This window comes from Otolemur garnettii, unplaced genomic scaffold (genome assembly GCF_000181295.1).
Source record: "Otolemur garnettii isolate 467f Iridium unplaced genomic scaffold, OtoGar3 scaffold00008, whole genome shotgun sequence".
NCBI classification, from domain to species: Eukaryota; Metazoa; Chordata; class Mammalia; order Primates; family Galagidae; genus Otolemur; species Otolemur garnettii.
In genome coordinates, this window is record NW_003852403.1 from 6,637,411 (window position 1) to 6,660,586 (window position 23,176).

A 23,176-nucleotide genomic window follows, 5' to 3' on the forward strand; every position below is an offset into this window, starting at 1 on the left:
CCAATTCAGGCAGCAGCTGAGCATGGGGTGGGGGTGGGGTCGTGAGTGGGGGTCTGCTCAGAGTGGCTCTAAGTGCCTCTCCAAAGACAAGTCGGTGCTATTCATCAACTGGTTTTCAGGGCTGTGAGAAATCAATGGCATTTGTGCTGCAAACTCATCATTAGGACAGGAAAAACTCTGCAATGGAATTGATTTGTTTAAATATAATAACACAATTTAACAGAGAACCGTGGGGGTGGGGAAAGGACCAAGGCAAACAAAACCCCGTGCAACAAGCTCAGAACAGAGAGACGAACTAGTCCTGAGAAAAGTAATGTGGCTGCCAAACCTTGGTATTGCCCCCACCCCTCCCATCCCCATCACCCAGGAGGCTTGAGTGGGCACACATTGTTACCTGGTGTGGAGCGGTTAGGGCCTGGTCTCAGAAATACCTTCAACAGCCTGTGGATGGACCCTGAGGCCCAGCTGGTGGTTGCTGTGTTATTCTTTGAGGTGACTTTGCATAGTGAATATCAGTTCAACGCAACATACTCTTTTTTTTTTTTTGAGACAGAGTCTCACTATGTCACCGTCGGTAGACTGTCATAGCATCACAGCTCACAGCAAAGTCCAACTCTTGGGTTTAAGCAATTCTCTTGCCTCAGCCTCCCAAGTAGCTGGGGCTATAGGCACTTGACACAATGCCCAGTTATTTACTTGTTGCAGTTGTCATTGTTGTTTTAGCTGGCCCGGGCTGGGTTTGAACCTGCCAGCCTGGGTGTATGTGGCCGTCACACTACCCACGGAGCTACGGGTACCACCAACACAACATACTCTTATTAGGCATCCACTGTGATCTAGCACCTGTGTAGGGCTGTGAGACACACAGGAATAAATCCCAGCTCCAACTCCAAAGGCATTCCATGGGGAGGGCTGGTTTCCTGGGGTCTCAGGAGACATGGGAGGGAAATGCTAGGCTGGTCATTGGCAAAGAGGGAATGCTGGAGCAGAAATGAAAGGCCACTGCAAACAGCTGGAGAGATGGCTCTCTTCTCAAAACTATGGTACCTGCCTCCCCTGACTATGATGGTTGGTGGAAGTTTACCTCATTGATCCCTAAAATGTTCTAGGACCCTGCAAACACTTTATATGTGTCCATTCATTGAATTCCTTTATCCTATGAAAGAAAGACTATTATACCCACATTTCACAAATGACCCCACTGAGGCTCAGAGAGGTTAAGTGACAGAATAAGTCACCCAGAGAGTTAAGGCACTGGATCAGGAACCACCCCCCCAAGCCTGAGTACCTACCACTGCACCCTCCTTCCATCCTCGATGGTCAGCCTCCATGTGAGCTGAGGAGACAGCTTCAGTGCCCTCTGGGAGCTGGGGCATGAGACACGTTGGGCAATTAAATGGTGGCAGATCAAGGGACATTCTGAGAAGGGCATGGAGTGGGCATTGTATCCAATGGTGTCCCAGTCACAGACTCTGCTGTGGGCTCAGCCTTGCATTCTGGGTGAGGTTACAGCAGTGACTGTGTACAGCTGGGCCTGGCAGTCGGGGCATCCCCAGATCCCCACACAACCTTAGGGCTGAAGTCCTCAAGGAAGGCCCAGGCAGCTCTGGGCATCCTCATTGAGCTCAAGAAGGGCCTTTCTGCCAGCCTTAAAATATGGACTTTATTCATGGTGGTAGAAGCAGCCAGGGTGGGAAGGGTCGGTGGAGGGCTGGAAGGCTTTAGTGATCCAGAGGCAGGAAGATCATAAGGACTGGTCACCAGGAGTTAGATGAGTAAGGAGGCCATGATCCAGACATGGGTAAGGGGTTTGAATCGACTGTCGGATGTAAGGGTTAGGGAGAGGGAGGTGTCAAGGATGGTGCAGGCGTCTCCCCACAGCCCTCTGGGGGCTCAGATGCCCAGCTTTGCTGAACCAGCGGCTGCCTGCATCAATATGAATTGACCCAGGAGCCCAGGGAGCCCTGGGCCCCTCCCCCAGGAAGCCCCAACCTAGGGGAGGGCACTGTAAGCCTGCAGGCTGCCACCAACTCCACTCTGTCCCTCTGCTGACCTTTCTCCTTTGTCAGCAGTGCACTCCATCAATGCACCGGAAGGGCCAGTACACTCTCTCTCAACTGCCCGGGCCAGTGCTGGGGGCGGGGGCTCACTCTGGCCTCCCTTCTTTTAAGGAAGAGGTTTCCAAAATGTCTCTAGAAATCTGGAAGCAGAGCTGCCAAAGCCCTCAGTGCAAATGGGGAGACTGAGGACTGGGAAAGGGCAGCTCAGAGTTCACCAGCTAACTGCAGGCCTAGCCCTGGGCAGAGAGCCCACCAGGCTGGCCCCATGCCCCTCCTGTTGATAGGGGGGAGGGAAAAGAGGAAGTGGAGGCAGCAGGCTGGGGCCAGGCCACAGGGGGTGGAGCAAGAATGCTCTGGCAAAGACAGGGGGCCTCTCTGAGGAGTGGGAGGGGGCAAGCCCAGACTGCACCAGCAAGCCCCCAAGCCAAGGGGGAATCCAGCAGGCTTAGCAGTGGGGCCAGGGGATTCAGACAGCTGTAGTGTGGCCAACCATCCTGGTTTGCAGGAAAGCAGGAGGTTTCGGATGCAGAACTTTCAATGATAAAACCAGGATGGTCCCAGGTAGGACAGTTACACTAGCAAGGCTGATTCTGAATTCCGGTTTTTGGTTCTGCCACTTTCAGACTGTGTGTGACTTCTCTGTGTCTCAGTTTTCTCATCTGTATGGTTGTTGGGAGGGATGAATTAAATAATGTATGTAAAGCGCTTAGCATCCAGCACAGAGGCAGATGCTAATCACTCAGCCAGCGGCAGGTGGCTGCTGTTATTACTCACAACTGCTATGACGGTTCTTCCTACTCCTAGTACCAGCTAACACGCACCAAACGCTGTACACGTGTTGCTGATTTAATCCTCACAAACCTCATGGGGTTGAGACCATCAGCATCCCCACTTTTGGGTGAGTAAATCAAGGTGTGGAGGGGCTGAACATTTGCCCAGGCTCTCACACCTGCCAGGCTCACAGCCCTGAAGACCACATCTTTTTCCACTGGGCTGGCCCCAAAGCCAGGTGGATGGAGGCCAATGTCAATGTGATTCTGGTCACACTGACCCAGGGCAAGACCTAGACACACACACACACACACACACACAGGCTAGGCAGGCACAAAAGGCCCCTCCAGAAGTGCTCTGCGAATAGGCAAGAGTCCTCTGTGGGGAGATCAAGTCCCCAGTTCTCAGCCTGGGTCTCCAAGACCTTCGCCTTCTGGTCCAACCACATCAATCTGATTTATGAGGCTTCCAGGGTGTGTTACAGCAAGAGGAAGGAAAGGCTCCGGGTGAATACTCGCCTCTTACTGACCGTGGGGACTCAGCTCTGGATCAGGCACGTTTCCCACATTGTCTCCATTCGTTCTTGTAATAGCACTACAAGGACAGATTATTGTTCCCATTTCTGAGATGAGAAGATAAAGGTTTGAGAAAGTGCTACAGTCACACAACTGGATTTAACCATGTCCCACCCCAAAGCCTAGACTCCTCTTGGTGCTGACATTACAGATGAACAAGCAGCACAAGGGCAGGTGGCTGCACTGTATATGACTGGGTCAGGCATGGAGCAGGATGAGAAGCAAGCACTACGTAAATACCAGGGGAAGGGACCCAAACACCTAAGGGTAGAGTGGCCAGCCTGGATAGACATTGTACCCAGAAGAAAGGAGGTGGAAGGCAGGGTTCAGGCAGGGTTCGATTGCCCTGACACCTGGAGGACAGGTAGGCCTTGCCAGAGGCCCCTGTGCATCAGGAGCTGAGCATGCCGCACTCCCGCCCCAGCCCCTGGTAAGTTCTCAGCACAAGAAACTGCATGCTCACAAAGCAATTAACTCCCTGCACCCAGGAAAAAGGTTGCCAAGGGGGCAGGCAGGTGCTGGCAGAGCAGGGGCCCTGGGAAGCTGGGCCCAGTTATTTTTAGCATCTCGATTCAAGAGGGAGGAGGCCTTCCTCCCCACCAGGTAAATGTCAGCACCACCGGCCACCCCAGCCAATTAAAGCAGCTGGAGTTGAGGGAAGACAGTGACTCGGCCTCCTACTTGCCCGCAGCGGCGCTAACTGCGCTGACTCTTCCCCTGACTCACACACCTCGTGGCCCTGAGCAGAAAACACTGTCTCCACTAAAAAAGAGCCTGACCAGGGTCCTGGGTCCTGGGTTGGATTCCTGGCTGGGCCATGTGACCCTGGCCAGGGGCCATGCCTTCTCTTCTCTGATTCTAGCTTCCCCTCTAGAAAATAGGCCCTCCATAAGCCCACCTGACATTAAGAGGGTGACATGAGTCAGGCTTTGCAATAAGAGAGGTTTGCCAGCCACTGCTGTGGGGTGGTTGCTTCATTATCCCAGAAAAGAATTCTGAGCTTCTTAGGCAGGAGCCTGGGCCAGTCCTGTGCTGATGGGGCCTAAGCTAGCTGGCCACTGAGCAAACTGCTTTGGGGGATTTGCGCAATTGTGGGTACTCAGAGTCCCAGGAGGCTGTGGCTGCTGCTCTGCTGATAGGAGAGGTGTGAGAGAGAGGCCATTGTGGGTCAGCAGAGGTTCAGCAAACACAGACGGAGCGGAGCCCAAGGCTAGGAGAAGGCCACACCCGGAGAAGGCACCAGGCACCCACAGCACGGGCAGTAGACCGCAGGCCTGGCACAGGCACGAGAGACTCAAAAGGCCACCTCCTCTGTGTCAGGGACTGAGCCAGTTCTCTCCTTGGGGAGAACCAGCTGGAGGGAAGGAGGCACTGTCAGTCACAGGAAAGGACAGGGAAGCCCATCTCTCAGTGCATCATAAATCAGTGATTTTCAACCATTGTGCCAAGAGAGGATTTTAGGTGTGCCCTGAAAAATTTTAAAGATCATTAATTGAATTATTTGCCAAAGAAGTTCACAGCACAGTAAGTATATTCCTTTTTTTAACTTTTTTTTTTTTGATCAACATAATTTAAGTGTTCCTGGAAGTTATAACCATGGGTTCAAGTATACCCTGAGATAAAAAAAGGTTAAAAAACACTGCCCTAAATGCTCAGATCTGGAGGTCTACTTGGGAGCCAGATCCTTAGCACAGAGGTGGGTCTAAATCAGGGGCCTGATCACCTGTTCTCTTAAGTTGGTCTGGGCTGGCAAACCCCAAGAACCTTAAGTCAACTCTCCCAAGCCAATGAGAAGCTCTGGGAAAAGCAGTAGTTTCCTGGGCCAGCTGCCCAGCAACTCCTAGGGGAGCCCGTCCTCCCCTCAGCCTAGATCCCTGGCACCAGCCCACACCTCCCCAAAGGCGGATCCTTCCATGGAGGCATTGCTCTGCCGTGGTGCAGAACAGAGCACTGATCTGTTCAGAGACATGAAGCAAGTTAGAAGCCAAGTACAACTTTCCTCTATCTTCTGCCATTGTCCTGCAGGGGGCATCTCCAGCCTCATTTCCTTCCTTGCCCAGTCCTGCCCCTCCACACAGCCTCACTGGTGTGCCCCCAGCATGCCTGCCGCAGGGTCAGCCCAGCAGTTCCCTCTGGAGCTTCAGTTCAGTTCACAATCTGGTTCATTCTTCAGGGCCCAGCTGGAGCTCCTCCTCCTCCAGGAAACTGTCCCAGGACCTGGGTCCCTCAGAGCCCCTGGATCCTTGTCCTGAGTACCATGATGAGGGGATGAGGCATAGCCCCTGGTTTCTTAAGTCCACTTTCCATCACGCTGGGACTCCCAGGCATGGTCTCAGCCCTTGCCCACTGGATCTGCCATGTGGGTAAAGGGATGGGATGCAGAATGTGAATGAAGCTCCCTGGAGCCAGAACGGCCTCCTACTTCTCAGGCCTAGTTCTGGGTAGATCTTCACAGGTTCCCAGCATGTCCTGGCCCCTCAGGGTTGGGCCTGACTTTGTGCAGACACAATGCTCCTATCACTGCCTGCCAGCATCCACACCCTCCATGCAGCCACAGTGTTACAGGGTGGCAGTGAGCACTTCAGAAAGCCTGGAGTGCCATGCTGGCTTACTCTGAGGAACCCTCCTATCTCTGGGCCTCAGTTTCCCTATCTGTGCCACACGTAGAGTAAGCCAAATGATTCCTAAAGACCATCTCTACCACATGAGAAGCTGTCAGGTGGTTACAATTCTAATAAAGATGCGGTCCTTGCAGCTCCGCCAGCCCTACCCAGTGCCTGCTCCTCAAGGTGAGTTCATCAAGGCTTTGGACCTAGAGACACAGGGCATGGGCAAGGCCGTCCTCCACCCTAAGTGTGGGCTTGGGGGTGTGGTTCCTGGACCAGAGGAAGACAAACTCCGGTGCTCGGGAAAGCAAACAGCAGCAGGAAGAGGAGCACCCTCAGTAACACCCATGGAACTGCTTATAGCCCCACATACCTACAGGAGTGATCAGATTAAGAGCTACAAGGCAGCCCCAGACCTCTGGAAAGCCAGAGGGACACCCAGACACACCCATCCATGGGAAGGATGCTGCCTACCTGAACCACCAGCCTCTTCCATTTGTCATAATTAATAATCAAGTCAGGCAGAGACCCCAGGAAGACCCTCTTCATCCACTGTGCAGGAATCCAGCCCACCTTCCCCCTACTCCAGGCAGTCTTCCTTGGCTGCTTCCTCCAGCATCAGGGAAGTGCTAGGGCTCCTCCTGCTTCACTGCCCTGGCCCTCACTGGGCATCCACCTGTCAACTCTGCACCATAGACTCCTTGACCTCTGCCTGGGCTTGGAGCTGCACTTCCCTAGATCCACAACTGCAGATTTGCTACTGGATGCCAGTGCCCAGTGTGGTGCTGGAGCCCAGGGACTCATTCAACCCACCATGGCTGACAGGTACGTGCAAGCACCTCTGTCAACAGGTAGTTTGACAGGATGGGGAAAACACATATTATAGTGGCAGGTAAAACTGGACTGAATCTCAGCTCCACTGATAGCTTTGTGATCCTGGGGAGGTTCCTTAACCTCTCTGTCTTGAAGAGTTTCCTCATCTGCACAACAGTATAATCTCAGCTTCACTGGGTGGCTGATGCCCTGGAGGACTGCAGTTTGTGACCCCTAACTCATTCAAGCATCTAGTTTTACAGGTCAATAAAACAGCTATTCAGAGAGGGGCAGCAACTGTGCAAGGTCACTCAGCAGGGCTCTTGTGAAACTGAGGCTTGAATGAAAGTTCTGCTCTGAGGGGCCTGTCAGGACAGTGGCCTTGCCCTGCTGACCCGGAGGGGTGTCTCACCTTGGGCAGGAGTAAGCAATAAACTTATAGACTATTTCCAGCTCCAGGCTTGGGTGGGGGTTGTAGGGTCAGGGCAGGCAGCAGCAGAGGCTGGGGGTAGAGGGGCCTGGGCTGCAAGCAACAAATTCCAGGCCACAGAGAGGGAGGTGTGCATTCTCAGCTGGCGCTGAGGACTGACAGGCATGCCATATGAGGACCCTGGAATTTTAGCTCTGTGCGGCAGCAGGCTGGGCTCCGGCCAGGCCCGCTGTGAGTTGGACTTGGCATTCAAGGTCTTTGCAGCCAGCCCCAAACCCACCCTTTGTAACCCTGGAAGTCTGCTGACTGACAACCCATGGTGTGCATGCTGGCAGCCCGAAGCCACACGCCACCAGGGGCCAGAGGGGCTGGTGAGGGAGGGTGTGGCCTATACCCCAGGTGGCTGCCCAACAGCTCTGGGCAGCAGCTGTTCTGGGATCACCATGCACAAAACCCCTATCTAGTCCAACACCAATCCCTGCTCTCCTCCTTCAACCTTTCCTAAAAGACCTATGTGCCCATGGTGCTGGGGTCCACTCCACCCCTCAGTCCCTCTGCTGCCACTAATAATCCACATGCTAGAAAGTGAGGCCCTGCTGCCTGGATTCATATGACTTCCTTCACTGAATCCCTCACAACCTTAGAGGTTCAGATATCTCCCCACTGTATAGACAAGGAAATGGAGCGCATAGATGTTAAGTCACTAACCTGAGGCCACAGGGACAGGATCTAGGCCCAGAATCTACACCCCCAATCACGCCACATCCCCCCACCAAAAGCGTTTGTGAGTGTCTTCTGCAAAGTGTCAGCTAGATGGGGCTGGCTGTCACACACCTGCCTCTCACCTGGGGTCAGCCTTTGCTGACTATTACAACCCAGGCCAACCCAAGCCTTCTCACCTCTGCCTGGTGGGGACTTGGCCAAGCCTCCAAGCCACACAGATACCTGTCTGTGATCCTCCTGGCCACATAAACTGGGCCATGTCACTCTTAAGGAAAAGAGCAGGGCTGAGGACTTGTCTACTCCAGCTGGCAGGACCTCTGTGTGCCACCAGGCGCTCTTTAGCAACCTAAACACCTCCCCTGGGCAAGGGCCTGGAGCCCTTTACCAGTCTTCCCAATGCCTTGGGGGAGTCATCTAGTGTCACTGTCTACACCCTTGCCTGAAGTGGGCCTGACCTCAGTCCTGCTGCTTGCGGTGGGGGTTGCACATCTGAGACTTTGTTTTCCCATCTAGCAAATAGGAATAGTGTGTCTCCAGGGCTCTCTCAAGGGTCTGATGAGGTGTGAGAGGGCTCTGAACACCGCAGAAAACTCTACCATGCAAGAGGTCATTGTAGCTACCAGAGGGAGTCACAGAGCAAAGGTCAGGAAGGAGGGAGCTAGGGTCAGAGAAACCTCCATGGCATCTAACCTGCAGGAGTAAGTTTGCTAAGCAAAGATAGACAGGTGGACTAGGGGCAGCCTAGATAGGAGGCTTTGCAAATAAAACACAGAGCAGACTCCCCCCCACCTCCCTCACCAAGCAGTATGGTGAAACACAAAAACCAGGCAACCAAGGTATGCAAGGATAGGCCAGAAGGTAAATGGGGGCAGGTCAGGGGTGCTTTGAATACCACTGCCTAATGGAAGGGACTGCAATCCTAGCCTAAATGAAGCCTCTGTGCCAGACTGCTTCGGACACACTGGATGCTGGCACCGTGGAGCCTCCTGCTACAGGGAGGAGGGTGCCATCGCTCCCCTCAGCCAGTGAGGCTCATAGGTGAGGGGGACTTGCTCAAGTCTGCCAAGCCAGTAAGTAACTGCTGGAGCCTGAACACAAAACTAAATTATTTGCACTTAATCCCATGATCACTATGGTTAATGCTAGGCAGGGTTGGCCTCATGGCCAGTTACACAGGACCCCAAGCTAAGAAGGACCCTACGAGGCTGTCACTACCTTGAAATCTTTAATAATTGGGAACAGGCTCTGCATTTTCACTTTGCCCCACAAATTATGTAGCTGGTCCTAATTCTAGGACATTCTGATGGGTGTGAGTGTGAAGAGCCGTGAATGAACTTTCATCAACCTAACGAATTTCTCTTCTCCAAGTACAGCTTAGCTGTCGCCTCCCAGGGATCCTTCCCAGATTTCCTCCCACAGGTTCCATGGACACGACACCTCATGCCAGACAAAACTCCAGCTCCCTCTGTGAGGTCCCACACCCTAACTCTAGCAGGTTAAAAAGCCTCCTAATGGGTGTGCACAAGGGCCTGGCCCCCACAAACCTCAGGCTCTTCCAGGCCTGTTGGGGACCCCAGAGCTTGCTTCTGGCCAACTCTCCAAAGATAATCCTAAGGATACTTTACAAAGGTGTCTTGGAGCAGAAGTTACTAGATCAGGCTAGATAGAAAGCTCCAGACAACAATCCACTTTCTTATTTGCAAGAAAATGGCGAATATTCCTGGGAATAGGAGGCCAGGACTCAAGCCCGGATAACCCCAGGAGACTCCTTGGGAACCCCATCCAACTTGGAGGGCCCCACAGAAAGGAGGGAGGGGAAGGAAGAGGAAGTCTTGAATCTGGGGCTGCAGAGTGGTTAATAAGCACCCAGTTCTGGCGCTGCCACTTCCTGGCTAAGTGGCCCACCCTCTTTGAGCCTCCGTTTCCCCATCTGCAAAGTGGGCAAAGTGGACCTGTCCCTGAAGGGGGAGATCATGAGAAAAGAGCAAAAACTGTAAACTCTGGCATCTGAAACCCAGTCCCAACATCATAAGCAGGTGTCCTTGAGAACCTTATCCTCATTCTCAGTTTCCTCATCTGGTAATTGTTCACTAAGGTTTCCTTCTTGGGGGCATTTAGAGAGCCCATGTAGGCAAGGTGCCAGTCCCCTTGCAGGGAATCTAATATGGTAGGTGTACCAAAGCTGGGTGCCACTGACCCCCCAACTCCCTAGGAAGTGCAGAAGGGGAAAGGGGCAGGGCTGACACAAACCCCACCATTTTGGAGTTGTTTGTGGTGCCCATGATTTGGAGGGTGCCCAGGCCTGAGAAGGCTGGGATGAAGCCTTCCCCAGGGCATGAGAAGCAGGGACATGAACACCTCTATCACTTCCTGTGACTTGTTCTCTTCTCATGAGAAAAATAGCTCTAATTTGTGAAAGCCCTGTGGAGCGCCAGAAATTGTTCTCAACAATGTACATGGGGCTTGGCGCCCGTAGCTCAGTGGTTAGGGCACCAGCCACATACACCAAGGCAGGCGGGTTTGAACCCGGCCCGGGCCTACTAAACAACAATGACAACTGCAACAAAAAATAGCTGGGTGTTGTGGTAGGTGCCTGTAGTCCCAGGTACTTGGGAGGTTGAGGCAAGAGAGAATCACTTAAGCCCAAGAGTTATAAGTTGCTGTGAGGGGTGATGGCATGGCACTCTAATGAAGGCGACATAGGGAGACTCTGTCTCAAAAAAAAAACCACATATATATATATGGGTGGTCTCATGACCACCCCACTGGAGGCAGACAGTGACTGTTACCGTTTCCAGATGAGGAAGCCACAGCCCAAAGAGGGCTAGGGCTTGTCTGTGGTCAGTCACTGGCTGTGGTCAGTCACTGGCTGGCCCCCAAACCCTGACAGTGACCTTCCTCAACAGACACACAAACAAAGCTCCAACTTGGCCTTGGCCCAGAGCTACTCAGTGTCCCATGGAACTGCTGGAAGTTTTTGGAGGTGAGAAGCCACGAACCCTTGCACTGCTCCTTCTCCTGGGAACATATCCCTCCCTTTGTGTGTATGTGTAAGTGTATGAGCACTGAGGTGCATGCAAGAGTATCTATGTGCACACATGCAGCATGCACAAGTGATGTCTGTGCATGTGTGTATGTGCGGGAGCATGACTTTGCACGTCTGTGCATGTATCTGGGCACACATAACTATTCATGCAAGTGAGTGCATGTACAACCTGCCAGACTCTACCATCCACTGACTGCTTCTGCCTCCCCACACTGTAACTTACTTTTAGGTCACCTCTCCAGAATACTGTGCTCTAACCACCCATCTCTGTCCATCCCACTGTTACAGGGTTGCCACATCTATTGGGATCTCTCTCCTTCACAGAGCTGAGACTGGGATAGGCCCCTCCACTGTGAGTACCTGTTGTTGGGCCTGGTATGTGGTAAATGCTTAATACCAGCTTAGGCAAAAAGAACTTGAGGGGACTGATATGAAGAAAGACTTATCCAGTCAATACATCCCTCACCTAAAGGATAGCTCTGGGTGTCATCTTGAAGGGAACCCAGAGGCCAGGCCTGTTTCATGCCACATCATATCACAAATGAGTGTGACCCCAGACCAACCAGGGGCCACCATCACCTTGTTAAGGTCCCCCTCCCTTTGCCTTGAGTTAGGACAGGATCCAGCACTTCTGAGGATGCCCCAGTCGCTGCCTCCTGCCCCTGCAAAGCCGGAGGCAGAATACTCGAGGTCAGGAGCTCTGCCAGGTGTATGCCCTGGCATGAGTTACTTCTCTACTGTGAGGCTCAGTTTCTCACCTGTGTGGTGGTAATGAGTACAGCAGTTACCTTGTAGGGTGTTGAGAAGGTGAAACAAATAACTGGCATTCTGCACATCACCCCTAATGCAGTTAAGTGCTCGTAATGCTAGAGAACATTATTATTGTTACTTCCACGAACTAGATTAGAAAGCCAAGGCCTTCAGCAGTAGAGGGAAAGGGCCGCCCAAGGCTGCACTGGGAGTTGGTGACAGAGTAAAATCAAATGTCAGGTCCCAGACAGAGTATCCCTGCTGCCTTCCACTGTGGGGCTTCCTCAGAAAGGAGAAGGCCAAGGATGGAGTGAAAGTGAGAAATAAGCCCCTTCCCTTCCCAGCTCTCCAGACCCTGAACCAGCACCTCCCTCCCCGAGTGGTCAATGCTCCCTCAGTCCTGTGTCAGCAGAACTGGGGCCAGCCCATCACTTACCTGCCAAGGCCTCTGCCAGTGGACCAGGACTGGAGGCTGCTGTGAGCGTCAGGAGAAGGAGGAGGCCCCAGCAGCCCCGCTATATGGAAGCAAAGCCACCAAGTCCTGTGGGAGAGAGGAGAGGGGACAGTGAGCTCCAAGCCCTGTCCTGCAGGCAAGCCCCCACCGCCTTTACCACCTCTAAGCCCTACCTAGCTAGGCCCCTCTGGCCATTTCCTAGAAGGCCGAAATGGCCCACCAACTTCAGGCCACCCTAGACACTGGATGTTGCCCTCGCCCCCACAAAGGCAGAGCTCCTGACTTTCATATTCAAGACTCTGGAACCAGCCCCTGCAGCTCCCTCAGCCCCTGAATCCCTGCACTACAGCAGCAGGAACCACACTGGCATGCCTAACCACTGGGTTCTGGTCAGCCTCCCAGACACCTCCCTGCCCATCCCAGCACACCCCAGCCCCCCTGCTTGGAGCCCCTTCCCCCATTTCTCTGCCCTTCAAAGCTCCACTGGCCTTCAAGACTCTGTTCAGAATGCTTCTGTGGAGCCCTCTCTGACCCGCCCCTCCTTTTTATTCATTTCCAGCAGCTCTGAGCCTCTTCCACTTTCTCCAGGCCATACACCCTCTCTGGGCAGAGCTCCTGGACTTCAGGTATGAGGCCTACTTTATCTGTCTGCCCTCTGAGCTTGTTAGCAAGGGCCGTAGAGACTGCTTGATGGATGAATGAATGAATGATGAATGGTGTAATGAAGGTGTGCAATGAACAAACTGAACAAAATGGGCCAACTGCCTGAAAGTCAGGAGGCCCACTGAGATAGCCACAGCGTCCCCATATCCCTCCCTTTGTTAGATTCTAGAATACTAGGGATCAGGCTGATGAAAAGAAAGAGACGTGGTGAGGTCGACACTTTTCTCTGATGTTTTATAAGTGAAGAAACTGAGGTCCTGACAGGAAACGATTCCTCCTGGGGCAAGAGGCCAGGCCAGGAGACCCTGAGTCTCCTGGGTCTGCCCACTGCCTAGAGCTCCATGGAGGCTGCATGGCCATCTCCCCCCAGCTCCTGCATCTGCAGACCGTTTGGGCAAAGACCAGCCATGAAAGGCAGCCCTGGCTAGAGAAGGGAAGGCAACAGAAGGACCCTGGGGGTGGAGAAAGTACAGCAGGAAAGCCCACCCTCAGAACGAAGCCATCGGCCTGCTGACCCTACCTCCCCAAGCCTGGAGGCTCGGAACAGCCAGAGGAGACATCACAAAGAATTCCTTTCCATGTCCACTGCTGTCCAGGTCACAGACATCCCTCCAGCCCATCCTCAGCCACGGCCCTTTCCAAACCCCCCTTCTAGGCTTTTCAGACACTGCAGATGGGATACACACTAGCCCCCCTACTTTGGAGCATGGCCTGAAAGTGTCTCTTACCCTGCCGCCCATCCATGACCAGTGGCTCCAGTGCCACTGAAAAGTGTGGCTGTGCTCACCAGAGGACAGCACTAGAGTGTTCACAGTGGTGCTACTTTTAACAGCCCCAAAGGAAAATGGTGCTACTTTTAACAGCCCCAAAAGGAAAATGGTCCCAACAACCATCACTACAGCATGAGTAAGCTACTATATCCACACGAGGACTTGCCATGGTATTGAGAATGAGCGCCCTGCTGTAATACCCAGCAACATGGTGGAAGCCTGCAAACATGATGCTGACTCAAGAGGCTAGACACAGCAGAGTGTGCACTCAAGGGATCCCTTTAGATCAGTGTTTTTCCTTTTTTTTTTAATCTGACGGGACACTTGAACCTGATAAACAAACTTCCATGACACACTTAATTATGTTGATCCCAAAAAAAAGAGTAAAAAAAAGAATATACTTACCGTGCTTTGAATTTCTCCCCAAAATAATTTAATTAATGATCTTTAAAATGTTTCACTGTTTGAAAATCACTAATTTATGTAGGGTGGCCATAAAGTTCATGTGTAATTTTAAATTGCACACTATTTTCTTTTCTTTCAATTTTTTTTTTTTTTGAGACAGAGTCTTACTATATCACCCTTGGTAGAGTGCCGTGGTGTCACAGCTCACAGCAACCTCAAAATCTTGGGCTTAAGTGATTCTTTTGCCTCAGCCTCCCAGGTAGCTGGGACTAGAGGCACCTGCCACAATGCCTGGCTATTTTTCTTGTTGCAGTTGTCATTGTTGCTTTAGCTGGCCCGGCTGGGTTCGAACCCGCCATCTTCAATGGATGTGGCTGGTGCCCTACCCACTGAGGTATGGGCACTGCCTCTTTTTTCTTTTTTTTTCGAGACAGAGTCTCACTTTGTCGCCCTTAGTAGAATACTGTGACGTCCTAGCTCATAGCAACCTCAAACTCTTGGCCTCAAATGATTCACTTATCTCAGCCACCCGAGTAGCTGGGACTACAGGTGCCCAACACAACACCCGGCTATATTTTAGAGACGGGGTCTTGCACTTGCTCAGGCTGGCCTCGAGCCTGTGAGCTCAGGCAACCCACTCGCCTCAGCCTCCCAGAGTGCTAGGATTACAGGCATGAGCCATCGCGCCTGGCCGGTACATTATTTTAAATTTCACACCAACTTTATGGCCATCGTGTCTAAAGGTCATCAATAGGCAAAATGACTATGCTCACACTATAGTAAACATGGCCTCAGACTCTCTGTATGTAGCTCCTCCTAGCAAGAGGTGGAGACTCCACACCTGAATCTGGGATGGGCATGAGGCTCATTGTGACCAAGAAGATTTGGTGAAAGTGATATTTTGTGAGTTATAGAGACTAGACCTTAAGAGTCTGCCACTCCTGGCCTTGGCTCTGCTGTTACTCCATGGACCATGGAAGGGGCCAGTCCATCCTCCTAGAGGAAAGAGAACTGACCAGTCTACAGCCAGTACTGCTTGCCCATGCAACAGAAGCCATTCCAACCTTCCTATCCAGTTGACCCTATAGGTGACTGAAGCCACATGAGCCCAAGGAAACCAGGTGCAGGGCCCAGCCAAACTGCAGAACTGTGAGATTTAATACATATGGCTGCTTGAAGCCACTAAGTTTTCAGGTGGCTTGCTGGGCAGCAGCTGCTAAGAGCAGGCTGCTGGAAGTCAGGACAGTCGTTATCCTTGAGGAGCCAGTGAGAGATGGCACATGGGGGCATCTAGGGAGTTTGAAATCTTCTGTTTCTTGATCTGCATGGTGGCTACTCCGTGCGTTCACATCAAGACAGTCTGTTGGCTCGGCGCCTGTAGCTCAGCAGCTAGGGTGCCAACCACGTACACCAGAGCTGGGGAGTTCGAATCCAGCCCAGGCCCGCCAAACAACAATGACAGCTATAACCAAAAACTAGCCAGGCATTGTGGCAGGCTCTGTAGTCCCAGCTACTTGGGAGGCTGAGGCAAGAGAATTGCTTAAGCCCAAGAGTTTGAGGTTGCTGTGAGCTGTGATGCCATAACACTCTACAGAGTGTGACAAAGTGAGACACTGTCTCAAAAAAAAGACAATCTATTGAGCTGCACACTTTCCTGCATGGATGTAATACCTCAAAATGCCTCTCTAGCCCATCCCCTGCCCTGCCGGCCCCATCTCACTCCTCTAAGCACCCCCATAGGCTGCCTCACACCTCTCAACTCTCACCTGGCATGCCCTTCCCCTTCCTATCACACAAGCCAGCAGACAGGTGGCACCTCCTCCTGGAAGCCCTTTCTTTTTTTTTTTTTTTGGCCGGGGCTTTCTGACCTCCCAGGTGCCCCTATGTTTACAGTGCGCTCTCTCTGGGGCAGGGTCTTCCTGAGGGTGAGTGAGTCTTTCTCTTCTGTCTCCCTAGCTTTCAGAGCTCTCCAATCAGAGGCCAGTGAGGGTTAGGTGGCATCCCTCTTCTCCTTCTCCCAGGGGAAAGCACCAAAACAGACTTTAGGGGATGGAGACCCAGGGGACTGGTGATCACAGGACAAGTATATGCCCAGTACCAGAAAGGGCAACACTCCTCTAGGGTCCCAGGCTTCTCCCACAGAGACGAATGATGTGGTTGAATTTGGCAGGTGCAGAGAAGAGGTTACAAGTAGGGAGGACTTACAAGGTTCCCTACTTTGCAGTACATGGTGTCACCTGTGAAATGTGTACCACTCCTCCCCTCTTAATTATCTATTACAATAAAATTATAAAACCATGGCAATGGTTCAATACTATGCCCTCTGCCAACAATGTAAAGTGCCAGGAAGATGAAAGGAAGAGCTGCCATAGCAGACCGAGGGGCATTGGCTCCACTAAAATCCTTCAGAGCCTTGGCTGTCTCCCTCGGCCTCCAGCAAGTGAGAAGGCAGGACCCCTCCCCTGCCTGGCTATGCACACCTCAGGTGATGGGGGAGGTATCAGCGGATCCCAAAGCCAGGCCCTTGGCACTGGGCCTCTTGCCTTAACCTTCACAGTTCCAGCCCCATCCTAAATGGGTGTGTAGCCTTTGGGGAGCTCCTTCAGGCCTTAGTTCCCCCCAACTTTGCTTCTCCTGAGTCAGTTTTCTCTCCTGGGGAAAGACAGAGTCCCTGGTAGGCCAGGGGGTTCTGAAGTCTAGTATCTCCCCCACATTCCTCAGGGTCCCCACCATGCAGCAACATGCCTATAGGTGGTAGGCTGATGTGGCCACCTCAGTCCACTACAGGCAGGCCACAGCACCCCATCCCCTGTCCACCTCCACCCAGGCACTCTTCTCTAAGAAGGGAAGCTGTCTGCCCAGCAGAGGCACAGAGGAACAAGAGGCAGTGACCCAGCTGGGAGAGGGAAGGACATAGGTCCCAGCAGACATGGTCTGTCCTGTAGGAGAGCCAACTCCACACACACCAGGGCGGCCGGGTAGGCCACACTCCACAAGGAATTCTGGAATACAGCATGTCTTCCCCAAGTGGGCCTGCTGCCTCAAGAGGTGGCGAGGATCCTGTCCCCAGAAACACGTAAGCAAGCAGAGGGGGTGGCCATGAGGTGCTGTGGGCGCTGGAGGCCTCACAACACAGTGAAACACTATTTCCCACACTCCTCTGATAAGAGTCACCTGGGCTGATTGTTAAACCCACAGCTTCCTGGGCTTCTCCCCTGAGACTGGAAGTCTGTGGGCCTGGAATGCAGCCCAGAAATTTAAATTTTTAACAAGCCCTCCCAAATGATCTTCAGCATCATGAAAGTTTGGGGGACCACTGGCAGATGACCCTCCATGTCCCCTGGGCCCACAGATTAGTGATTCTGAGTGCCCCATGCCACATCGCTCACCTCCCATCTGGAAGATACTACCTGGACCAGGATGGGGGCCTCAGAGCATCATTACAATAAAAATGATTTAGAAGCTTTAGAAAGGGGCAAAAATGTCAGGGGGAGGGGTTTTCTCAGCCCATGGTGATACCAGCGGCAGCTCTTTCCTACCCCCTCTGGGCCCCCCAGAGCCATCCTGAAAAAAAGCTTAGCATGGTGTGTGTGGTGGGGGGGCTGACAGCTGTTCAGCTGCTGCTCAGTGAGGGCCCGGAAAAGCAATTATCTTGCTCTTAGCAGAGAGGAGCTGGCTTTTACCCACCCCTTCCCTCCCTCCCCACTCCCTCCCACCTCCACACACACACACACACACACACACACACACACACACCCCAGGCCAAGATGCTGCGGCTGCTCTGAACCTGCCTCTCACCCCCACCCCCAGCCTCCAGATTTCTCTGACTCGTTCAACCGCCATCCTCAGAGCACATTTCCAACACTTAAATCATTTAGCCCGCTAAACCGGAGACGGCAAAATGGGTGCTATTTCTTAAAAACATACAGAGAGCGTATTAAATTATTGATAGCCATTAAACAGGGGGGAAAAATTAAACAGCTCTCAGCTCTTATCAATCATTCATGCAGTTTCCACTGGGGTGTTTTCTGGAGAGTGATCACTCCAGCAACCCAGGGAGCCGGCTCCTGCCGGGTAAGGAGGGCCGTGGCTGGGTAAAGCAGGAGGGGGCCCCCCCAGTCCTCTCGCAGCACTGCAGAGGGGGGCAGAGGCGGGGGCAGAGAGGTCAGCCTCTCTCCACTTGCAAATTCCCGCCTCCCTCTTCCATTAACAAAGGGAGACTCCAACACTGCCTTCGGGAACCCCCTTAATTAAATATAGCCTGCTTTATTGAGCGTCTACTACCTATCAGGCCTGCAGGATGCACACAGATAAACAAGCCTCAAGGCACGCAGGGGCTACTAGGGGAGCCCTTTGTAGGAAAATGTGATTATACTACATTGTGATAGAAGCTCTAATGGAGGTCAACCAAGAGGTGGCTCAGAAGAAAAGGTGATAGCTTCGGCCTGCCAGAGGGCGATCTGCCAGAGAGGACTTCACAAAAAAGTCATTCTGAGTAAATTTTTGGATGGGGAGCAGAAAATTGCCTGGACAGTTAGTTGGAAAGGGCATTCTAGGAAAAGGGACTAGGCTAGCCAAAGGCACAGGAGAACTGTCTGAGAGCCCACCCTGCCACTTTGCCTGCCCACCTTCAGTGGCAGCTACTGTGTGTGGTGGGGGCTTGGGCACAGAAAACAGAGTGCAGGGCAGGCTATAACCTCAGCCTTCCCTCCAGGCCCTGGTCAAATTCAGGCCAGGCCATAGGAGAGATGCAGAAGGCCAGCACCGCCTCCACAGGCGCAGACAGGCAGGAGGATGGGGTTCACCCCATCTGCCCGGGGCATCAGCACCTCTACCCATGAAAGCCAGATCCTTTTCCTGGCTCTGACTCAGGACACCTAAGCCAGTGTGACGCAGGCCATGGAGGCTACAGGGCTAGAACACTGCTCGTCTCTTGGCCAGACAGGCCTGGCAGAGCTGCTCTCAGGAGACAGGCTCCCTCCTTCCTGCTGCTGAGCCATGCCAAGGACCTGAGCGCCAGGGCTGGGGGAGCTAGTGAACACCTGATACCACAGGGCCTTGCCGCTTCAGGACTATCCACAACCTGGGGCCATTGGAAGCTCTGAAGCCAGGCTGGGCTGTCCTAAGGAACAAAGAGACCAGGCCCGTCCCCACCTCAGCTCTGCTCCCTGAGCACGCCAGGCCAGCTCTTCATTCTAAACCTTCTAGAAGCCCTGGCTTGATGACTTGCTCGGGAGCTTGGGACTTGGGAGCTGGAGCTGAGAGCTGGGAGCCAGGAGCCGGGAGCCGGGAGGAGGCCCTGCCAAGTGTTGATAGCACCCTCGCCAGAGAAAGCTGCTGTCACAGGGAAACATTCTGGGGAGAGCGGTTGTTTACCACCAACGCCTGGGACTGTCAAGAAATAATCAGAAGAAATTAAATTTGCTAAGTTGTGAAAGACACAAAGGAGCACCCCTCCCCAAACACGCAGACTTTTCTACCTGCTCTATTGTGCCTGATTCCGGAAAAATGGCCTCATATCAGCAGGGATAGGTGAATGGGGGGATGTGTGTTCAGCCAGCCTGGCTCTGCTATCCACTTTCCCCTCTCTGAGCCTCCGTCTGTTCACTGCAGCAGTAGTAGGGTGACAGATAAGCATTCTGGGCTCCCTAGGCCACGCTGATCTCATCTTATAGAATGGGAGTGACTTCCAAGCTGGCTGTCCCCAAAGCTTGCCCCAGTACCTCAGCTATGCTCATCTGAGGACTTGAGTGATGAAGCTCATGGGTCTGATCTCATCAGCCACATCCCTGCCTCAGCACAGACCAGTGCTCAGAGCAACGGCATATGGCTCCCTGCATCCCTTGCTGCCCCTCACCTAGGCTTCTACACATGACCCCTTCCCTGTAGCACAGCTCCACACAGGTGCAGGGCTCCATGCATAGCGTGGGCCTGAGCTGGCACAGAGCAGGCTGTCAGCAAGGTCTGCTGACCAGCAAAATCAAGACAGGAGTAAAGACACAATCCTGCAATCCAAATCAAACTCACCTGTCCCTGCTCAGGTACTGCCCTGTCTCCCTGCCGCCAGCAATGCCCACTGCCAAATTCCCAACTAGCTTGTGTGTTATGTCCACATTTCTAGAAGTCTGTCACACCCTCTGCACGCCAGCCATACCACAATTATTCAACCTTCCCTGGACTTTCATGCCCTAGGGCCTTTGCACATGCCATTACTTTCTCTACCCAGGCACGTCTTACTCTGTGTCAACCTCTAGTTCCCCCTTTGTTACTGATGCAATACTTTCCACATTAAACTAGACCGAATCCTGTTCACATCTGTTACAAACTAAACGGTGGGGGTGGGCACCACGAATGCAAATAAGGTTCCTGAAAGTATCTGGCACACAGAGTCAGAGAGGTACTTCCAATTTAACAAACTCTAAACCAACCACTCCAGCCCCTACCCTGCAGCCCAGAATCGGTTCTTTCTAATGGCTAACCCACATCACTCCTGCTGTAATTTTAAAAACCATTCCCTGGACAGTGGGTGAGACATTCTCAGCTAAATGTAAATGAGACTGTATTCTTAGAGCTCCAGAGCCAAGGGAAGGGGCAGCCTTGGGAATTTCCAGGCAAAGGCCAGCAGAAATTGGCCACAAATGAATCATTAACTCTAGAGTTGAGGGCTCTGAGTAGATGGTGCCAAGGTCTCAGGCTCTGGCCTGTGTGGGCCACTTGGCCTCCCTTGGCTCAGGCCTGAGGCTGCCCCTCCCACCCTGCTGGCCATCTGCTTCACCCCATAGCCACCAGTCTTCAAGAGCAGGAACTGTCTGGCCAGAGCAGCCCAAATGTCTTATGGGATAGGGTCACATTTTTCCCAGGAAGGCCTCCAAACCTCTGCCCACATACTTCTGTGCCGTCCCTTCTAGCAAGGTAAACCCTTTTTGTCCTTCAAAGTCTGACTCCAGCCTAGCCTGTTCCTCTCTTGCCCTCTACCTGGGCCCACCTTGACCTGATGACCTCTGAGCCCCTGTAGCCCTCACTGTGTCTATCAGCTGTCTTCTCTCTGCCCTGGCCTGGGTGCCAAGAGTTCATTTCTTTAGTGAAACCAAGATAGAGATTTTGAATCCTTTCCTGGACCCCAGCAGCTGCTATGAAATTGGGCACAGACTGGGGAGCCCACACATAATAGGGACTGCTCTGGGGCTCCGTCTGCAGCCAAGAGGAGAAAGCACCTGGGCTGGGGGCCTGCTGGGCTGGCAGTGGAGTCTGCAGTCCTCACCTGGCTCAGGTGAAACTTCATGTTCCCCTCTGGGCCTCCTTTCAGGGCCTTGGAGTCAGCTTGGTGCAGCTGCCATGTGGCTCAAAAGAAGCAGGGGTAAAAGTAACCATAGGCTTCCTGTTGGGGAGCTAGGGGGCTGTAGGAGCCCAGCACCCTGATTGCCAAGAGCTGGCTTTGCAATCAACAGACGTCAGCACCAACCACCTCTTTCCCCAGGGCACCTTCTGCATGCCAGGGCTGCCAGTTTCCCCATAACCCCTCTAAGCTGCCCTACTAAAGGGCTTGGATTCTTCTTGGGTGGGACTGATAGATGTGAAGTCTGGAAACACAGCTGATACCTCATGAACAGGTATGTTACCGTGATATCAACACATCATTTGCCATGCATTCACCTGCGCTTCCAGTGGGGCTAGCAGTAAGAATAACAAACACTGATCTGGATGGTAGCTTTGTGTTAAGCTCTGTGCTAAGCTTGACACACATTTCTCCCGATCCTTCCACCACACTATGAGGTGGATGTTCGACAGCTCAGAAGATGAAGAATACAAGGTTCGTACAGATTCAGATAAAGATGAAGTTAACTTGTCCAAGTTCCAAGGCCAGAGTGTGGCAACATGGGATTAAGACATAGTCATCTGATCCGGGTCCTGCACGTCCCCAGGTGCCTGGCTCCCCTTCTCTTCTGTGCTCAGAGCTAGAACATGTGTTGTAGGCATCACCCTGCACCCTTCACTGAACCCTTTGCTCATCTGAGTCTCAAAACAGACCAAGTGAAATGGCCAGTGAGGGTCGTTATTACTATTTGACAGATGCAGAGACTGAAGCTGGCTAGGGGAAGGAATTCGACTTCTCCAGCCATCGGCTGCTGCTAAGACCATTTTGCAGGTGGGAAAAATCCAAGGATGGAAGAGGCAGAGGGAGCTGCCCAGGGCTGCATGCTGGTGCCAGAGCCAGGGTTTGTGTGCTAGTCTGCCAGACTTTCAACAGCTTCTCCCATGACACGGGGCTGTCCTCAAGGCCTGGCACACAGTCACTGTGGGCTTGTGAGCAAGGTGAGGAGAAACAGGCTGGCCAGGGATGTGGCGCTTAGAATAGAGAAGCAGGCAGCATCAGAGGTGTGTCCCTCTGTCCCAGCCTCCCCTATCCTGTATCATCAAGGGACAGAGATGCTCTAAAGAAAAACAAGGCCACCTCTTGCCTTCCTGCAGGACACCTGGTCAAGCCACTCTACACCCATTTATGACAGCAGAAGAATTGTTGGCTCAGCCCCTGTAGCTCAAGCAGCTAAGGTGCCAGCCACATACACCAGAGCTGGAGGGGGTGGGGGGGTTCGAATCCAGCCCAGGCCGCCAAACAATGACAACTACAACCAAAAAATAGCCAGGCATTGTGGTGGGCACCTGTGGTCCCAGCTACTTGGGAGGCTGAAGCAAGAGAATCGCTTAAGCACAGGAGTTGGAGGTTGCTGTGAGCTGTGATGCCATAGCACTCTACCCGAGGCAATAGCTTAAGGCTCTGTCTCAAAAAAGAAGAAGAAGAAGAAGAAGAGTTGTATTCACAACCTGATGATAAAGCTGGAGTTTCAGCTGCACCAGGCACCACCTGTGTGCTGCTCGCGTGGGTATGAGTGTGACAGCACCCATTAAGGAAGAGACACAATATGGTGGCATTGCAGGCCACACGTGATCACACCTGACACATGTAAATGCACTTACATAGAGGCAGGCACACCGCAAACTAGTGCACACCCACACCAGCACACACACAGGGCAGCCACAGGCAGATGAAACCAGAAACAGGCACCCAGAGGACAGGGGCACATGGATTCCCAGAGTGCAGGCAGGCACAT

At 52.8% G+C, this 23,176-nt stretch overlaps 1 long non-coding RNA gene across 1 annotated transcript in view; it reads right to left on the reverse strand.

Annotated features, from left to right (window-relative positions):
* LOC105886410 overlaps nucleotides 1–23,176 on the reverse strand; it is a 135,072-nt gene that overhangs the window by 73,806 nt on the left and 38,090 nt on the right. Inside the window, exon 2 of the long non-coding RNA XR_001161002.2 lies at nucleotides 12,211–12,315. This is a non-coding gene — a long non-coding RNA (uncharacterized LOC105886410). The remainder of the gene's footprint in view (nucleotides 1–12,210; nucleotides 12,316–23,176) is intronic.